Source organism: Palaemon carinicauda, chromosome 38, assembly GCF_036898095.1.
Source record: "Palaemon carinicauda isolate YSFRI2023 chromosome 38, ASM3689809v2, whole genome shotgun sequence".
In the NCBI taxonomy this organism is placed as follows: domain Eukaryota; kingdom Metazoa; phylum Arthropoda; class Malacostraca; order Decapoda; family Palaemonidae; genus Palaemon; species Palaemon carinicauda.
In genome coordinates, this window is record NC_090762.1 from 43,207,217 (window position 1) to 43,214,716 (window position 7,500).

The following is a 7,500-nucleotide window of genomic DNA, read 5'->3' on the forward strand; positions in this document are numbered from 1 at the left end:
TATATATATATATATATATATATATATATATATATATATATATATATATGTGTGTGTGTGTGTGTGTGTGTGTGTGTGTGTGTGTGTATGTTCGTGCAAATATATAATTTAGTTGGGTTTCCCTTAGATAGACTAAAAGATTAATGGTGTCTGGTTTCAGTTCCAGTATCACCTAAGTAGACGAACACCAGGACGTCAACCACAACAGTAACTTCCAAAGTAAATAATTTACACTCACGATCCCGGAGTGAGATCGATCTGCTGCCGTACGAATGCAAGGCAATGAAGTTTCCGCTGTAATAGCATGTTTATTAGGAACCCTACAGATACAACTAATCATTTCCATGGCTCGACTTGATTTACCCACCTTAGGTATGTGGTGGACAATTTGGTAACGTACATAACTAGTGATAGCCACACTGGGGTTTGAGTCCCACTCAAACTCGTTAGTTCCTTTGGTCGCTGCAACCTCACTATCATTGTGAGCTAAGGATGGGGGGTTTGAGGAAGCCAATAGGTCTATCTGCTGAGTAATCAACAGCCATTGCTTGGCCTTCCTTGGTCCTTGCTTGTGTGGAGAGGGGAATGGGCGTTAATCGTATATATATATATATATATATATATATATATATGTATATATATATATATATATATATATATATATATATATATATATATATATATATATATATATATATATATATATATATATATATACAGTCTCTGGGGCATTGTCCTGCTAGCTAGGGCAATGTCACTGTCCCTTGCCTCTGCCATTCATGAACAACCTTTAAACTTTTAAACCTTTAAAACCTCAGCCTTCTTCGTTTAAATTCCACATTCTAAAGATGGCAATGTGTGCCTCACTAGTTGCCTTTTTGTTAACGTTAGAAAATATCTCATTTATCTAGCTGTTTGTAACACCTTCCAAGACTGAAACCTCGGGTTTTCTGCATTAATATTCTTTCCTAGAACTAATATGAGAATTCTCAAATGACTCGGTAAAATACTACAATGACCCTCGTAACTAGCATTCCTTTCTCAGATTCATAAATGTGTCCATTTATATCTTCAGTAATCATAACATAGCAAGCAGAAGTCTTTTGCTTGTTTGTTTAGTTTTAAACTAATTCTGTTAGTTTTTCATTTTCATTTTTTTTTCTTTAACAGGAGATACAGTGTCTCGCAAAAATCAATTCTTTTATCTTCTTAATATACATTTGTACAGTACTGTAGTATATATATATATATATATATATATATATATATATATATATATATATATATATATATATATACATATATATATATATATATATATATATATATATATATATATATATACATCTGTACTACGAACCCCTTTCTTTAGGTGTAGCACATGGGTGACCAGGGCACCAGCTACCCGTTGAGATACTAGCGCTAGAGAGATATTGGGTCTTTTGAAGGCCATACAGTACTACATTGGATCCTTCTCTCTGGTTACAGTTCATTTTTCCTTTGCCTACACATACACCGACTAGGCTGGCTTATTCCTTACATATTTGCCTCTGACCTCATACACCTGACAACACTGAGATTACCAAACAATTCTACTTCACCAAAGGGGTTAATTACTGCATGGTAATTTTTCAGTGGCCACTTTACTCTTGGTGAGAGAGTACTGTAGAAGAGACTCTTTAGCTATGGTAAGCAGCTCTTCTAGGAGAAGGACTCTCCAAAATCAAACCATTGTTCACTAAGTCTTGGGTAGTGCCATAGCCTATGTACCATGGTCTTCCACTGTCTTGGATTAGAGTTCTCTTGCTTGAGGGTACACTCGGGCACACTGATCTCTCTTGTTTCGCTTACTCTTGTTTTGTTAGCTTTTATAGTTTATATGGGATATGATTATTTTAATATTACTGTAGCTGACTATACCCTAAGGCCTATGCACAGAAAATATTTCAAGAAATAGGACTAGTTCACTCCACAATCAATCGAGGTAGTTCTGGTGGCTCTTGCTTATATCAAGACAATTACCATTTCATTGTGATGACTTCTATATAATACTGATTATTCGATTATTGAGTTTCGGTTAAAATATAAGATATGCGCTGATTTATCCTTGAAGTAATTATCTTTTTTTTTTCTTTTTTTCAAAGCGTATCTTCAAATGCAAGCGCAGAGCCTGGAAATCAGGAATTTGGTAACGCTAGAGATTATGACTAATCCAGTTCTTGAAAGCAAACTCCCAAAGATAAAATGAACCTTCAAACGAACAACAAAACATCCAGATTTTTTTTTTCAGATTTCAGATTTCTTGGTAATACTTCCCAAAAGCACAAATCAATTAAGATTTTTTAGAATGGCCCGTCTTGGGGATTAATACCCCTAAAATAAATCTTTATTATGCTTATTTCTATTTCCGTTTGCTGGAAATAATAAGCAAGTGGGATAAAATAAACCTTTTGATAAGAATGGTCGATTATTTGATTGTATCTGTTTGCACTAATATGATGCAATATTATGTTTACTTCAAAATTTCATATGCACATATCTATTTGTATGTTAATTCCCGTGTTCAGTTGTTGCTTCCTTATTTTCTCTCCATTAACACGCGAGCGATGTCTATGGTTTCTCGGGCCTTTTCATTCCAAGTAATAATAGCAACAACAACAACAACAACAACAACAACAACAACAACAACAATAATAATAATAATAATAATAATAATAATAATAATAATAATAATAATAATAATTATGATGAATTACTTTACAATGCTTCAGGCCCTTTTTAAAAGTCCAATTTAGGAGACTTTTGTTGTAGGTGATTCTGCATATAAATTATTGTTAATCTCGGATAATAATAATAATAATAATAATAATAATAATAATAATAATAATAATAATAATAATAATAATAATAATAATAATGCCTTGGGAGTAGATCTATTTAATTCATGTTTGATTGAAGGTAATAGCTGCCTCAGAGGCGTTGAGCCTTCAAAAAGTCTTTTCTAGATTTTTTTAGGCTGTTCTAGGGAGTATTCCAAATTCCGTCCAGGTGATGAGAAGGAAACAACCCGAGCCCACCAGAACGAGATGCCCCTAAGAAGCATGAAGTCATCTAGCGATACCAATGACCCGTCCGAGGATGCCTCTGTAAAGATATCCGGATGACCTCCAAGAGTCCCTCTGCCACGAACAAGGGGCGATCAAATGGCACCATCAGAGCATACATGGTAGAGATATCAGGAGGGAGAACACCGCTGTTAATAAGAGAAACAACCAGAGTTGCACAGGAGGACCATTGCCTCATTGACCTTATACAAAAGAAGAAAGAAAAGCCTTTGCAAGAATATGACAAGAAATGTCCCTGCTTCCCACCTACAGAAAAACGAACCTTACAGAGTCACGAGACCGAAAACTGATAGACCGCGACCTAGTGGCCATAATTCAACACAAATAAAAATCTGCGAAACAACCTTCCACTTGTCACTTAGACCAATCAGCAAGCAGCTGAGACAGACAGTTAGGGCTTCGGTGGCAACCGCAATGGCACCCAGACGAGGCTCCCGCATAGCTGACCGGTATAATGGGACCCAGATGGGCGGCAGGTTACCGGGTTCGGGCGAGTGTCCCAAGCAATCAAAGAGCCGCACTTAAGCATAACAGCCAATCATAAAAGCCTTATGCAACCTGGCATCCATACTAGTCGAATACGTTCAGCATGACTCGCCTCCATCAATTGGGGCTGCTATATTTTAAAAGATAAAGAATCCTGGGACTCTAAAGAATGGCTCTTCGTCATCAGCCTGTGCCCATCTCCTCCTGAGATTAAGGAAAGCCACCTTGCGTGAAATGTAGTGGTACTCTTTGAAATAAACCGAAGAAAACTGACGGCCTAAAATCTAGAATGCTCCCTTGAACTGCCTATGTATACTTACGTGCATATAGATAAATAAATACCAGTCTGACTATTTGTAACCTTGAAGCTTTGTACTATCGCTTCCTACTAGCAGAATGCAGTGGCTGAGAAAATAGAATCATCGCAAGTCTAGAGAAGACTTATTATAATCCCAACGCCACTAAGGTAGCCATTACCTTCAATGAAACAGTAATCATAACAAAAACAATAATAACAAGAGCAATCAGAGATTTCAAACCTCCGCCAATGAAAATGGTCATTTAACTAGAGTCTACGGACATCGCCTACCATTTTTCATATGCGGACTGCACAGTAGATGATGAAAACTGCAATGTTGGGACAGAATCGTGATCTTGATCCGCATCACTCCCAAAATTTCATGGCTTCTTCCGATGCATAATATCTACCCATTTTAAAATTTGGTGAAAATCCAATGTGTCAATTTGTTTTGACGCAACCTGTAAAATCCGTCATTTCTGTTTTAACTTAATCTTTAAAATCCGTCATTTTTGTTTTGACGTAACCTTTGAAATTGGGAAAATGCAAATCGGAATCTAGAATCTGGATCTGCAAAATTAAATGGGGTCATCCATGACCTGAGGTCTATCCGTGATGTAAATTTCGTCAAAATCTGTCCATTTATTTTTCCGTAATCCTGTCCACAGACAGACAGACAAATAATTAAGTAAATAAACCGACTTGAAAACATAACCTCCTTGGCGGAAATAATAACAATATTGATAACTACTTTCTCTAGGTTTCCTTAAATATAATACAATTACCCAACAAATATAGTAAGAGTAAATTATTCATTTCTGGAATTTTGGATATGAGTTTTTACTAGAACTGGAAAAAAATAACTATTTTCTCCTTCATGTTCATCTTTGATTTCAGAGAACGATTGCTCACTAAAATAATAAGTGTCTTCTAATATTGAATGATACAGCCTGTAAAGCTTTCATTACAATATTGTATATTTATGAAACCGATTCACTATCAGTTTAAGGGGAATGGTGTTGGCATTTAAATTATCTGTACATCTTATAACTTATTTCAGAACATCACATAAACAGTAGTGATGTCTGATAACTTTGCGATTTTCATAGTTCTTCCGTTCTCCCCCCCCCCCCCCCGGGACTCTTACAATCTTTTAAACCATTAAATCCTGGACTTTCCCTTTTATCTAGGTTCCAACTTCTAGTTTTTCTTCTAGGTAAAGGTATTAGATATCCAGTATCATGGCCGCCAGAAGTCTCGATAAAAAAAAAAAAAAATATCACAAACAACTGAGGTAGTAGGTTGGCCAAGGCACCAGCCGCCCGTTGAAATACTACCGCCAGAGAGTTATGGGGTCCTTTGACTGGCCAGACAGTACTACGTTGGATCCTTCTCTTTGGTTACGGTTCTTTCTCTTTGCCTACACATACGCCGAATAGTCTGGCCTATTCTTAACAGATTCTCCTCTGTCCTCACACACCTGACAACACTGAGGTTACTAAACAATTCTTCTTCGCTCAAGGGGTTAACTACTGCACTGTATTTGTTCTGTGGCTACTTTCCTCTTAGTAAGGGTAGAAGAGACTCTTTAGCTATGGTAAGCAGCTCTTCTAGGAGAAGGACACTCCAAAATCAAACCATTGTTCTCTAGTCTTGGGTAGTGCCATAGCCTCTGTACCATGGTCTTCCACTGTCTTGGGTTAGAGTTCTCTTGCTTGAGGGTACAATCAGGCACACTATTCTATTTAATTTCTCTTCCTCTTGTTTTGTTAAAGTTTTCATAGTTTATATAGGAAATATTTATTTTAATGTTACTCTTAAAATATTTTATTTTTCCTTCTTTCCTTTCCTTACTGGGCTATTTTCCCTGTTGGGGCCCCTGGGCTTATAGCATTTTGCTTTTCCAGCTAGGGTTGTAGCTTAGCAAATAATAATAATAATAATAATAACTGTTCTCATTTTCATAATCACTTTTCATGCGTGTTTCTCTCTTGGCAGCAAAAGTCATAACTGTTGACTAATATGATTATTTTGTTACACTGCAATATACATTTATCCTTTATCGTCCTGGAAATAAGTGCTCAAACTTTAAATTTGGGTTCGATTACTTATCATAGTTGCTTTTTAAAGCACAATTGTAAGTTCTCGTCTCGGGTTTGACTTTGAGAGAGAGAGAGAGAGAGAGAGAGAGAGAGAGAGAGAGAGAGAGAGAGAGAGAGAGAGAGAGAGAGAGAGAGTTGAATTGTGCACCTTAACATATATCCTTCGCAAGCAATCGATACTTTTTCTGACGACTTCCCCACAGAAATTCCCCTTAATGGATATATATTTGAGAGAACAGTATCTCCAAACCCACTGGCGTGAACTGACCCTTAATGGTGGCACAGCATTCCATCTTTTTGTGGTTAAAAATCAAATTTCAAAGTTTGGTTCACTTTCTTACGTTGTTACGTCAATGAGTACTTTCCAGAATTATATTCTGCCATAGGAATTTATAGCTCATTTTTAGATTTTTTTTCTGATTATAAAAATTTATATAATATAGAATAAAATGACTATATGTTTAAAGGTTCAAAGGCCACCCATAAATGGCAGAGGCAAGGGACAGCGATATAGCCCTATCAAGCAGGACAATGCCCTGGAGACTAAAAATATATATATGATCAGCGCTCAAGCCACCTCTCCACCCAAGCTAGGACCAAGGAGGGCCAGCTAATGGCTGCTTCTGGCTCAGCATATAGACCTATAGGCTCCCCCAAACACCCCATTTTTAGTTCACAAGGATGGTGAGATTGCAGCGACCAAAGAAACTAACGAATCGGATAATGTACTGACAGTTAGGTAATGCTTAGGTAAACTGGATTTTATCATCATATATAACCTATCGTATAACGTATTTCTGGGAACCGACTATCATAGCTGTTATAACACCAACTTATATAATCTATATTATATGCTCAATCTTATCATTTTGACAGCCTCGCCAAATACCTGGTCTTAAGGTTAAGATTTAGGACTTTTTTTTCCAATAAAATTCCTCATTATACATAACATCACTCGTAATGAAAACCAAGATTTTTCAATTGATGGAACTTTATCGATATCAAGTACTAACTCCAACAAACTGCATACCATTCCAAACCAGGAATTGGCCTACTGCCTACAGTACGCCTTTTGCGTTCCTGCATTACTTTCCACCTTTTAATTTTCATAACTTTTAACTTTATCAACTTATCTTGGGTCTACATTTTGCCATCCAATGAAGTAAATCCTTCTGACCAACCCTGCTCTAGTCAAGAAAATTTAACTCGAAAATTTTGGATAACAATAATAAAAATAGGAAATAAAAAGGGTCATTCATTTAAGGTACTGTTGCAATGATATTCACGTCACATATACCAACGTAGACTTTATTTATGGACATTTTTGGTCAACAATGAATTCATAACACTAGGTCTAGATGGTTTATACTCGTTCCTGTCTGTTTTTGCTTTCTGTTGTAACACTATTCTTAAAGTCTCATAAACACCTGTTTTCTGTCTTTCTCTCGTTATTTCTCACTCTCGTAACAATTATCTTCTTTTTTTTTTT

The 7,500-nt window shown here is 36.3% G+C and overlaps 1 protein-coding gene across 1 annotated transcript in view; it reads right to left on the bottom strand.

Annotated features, from left to right (window-relative positions):
• Positions 1 to 7,303: 7,303 nt before the first annotated feature.
• The window catches only part of LOC137630591 (myosin regulatory light chain 2), a 1,102-nt gene continuing 905 nt past the window's right edge, over positions 7,304 to 7,500 (bottom strand). Inside the window, exon 1 of the mRNA XM_068362163.1 lies at positions 7,304 to 7,500. This exon is cut by the window's right edge and continues 905 nt beyond it. The gene's annotated coding sequence lies outside the window, so the exon portion shown is untranslated.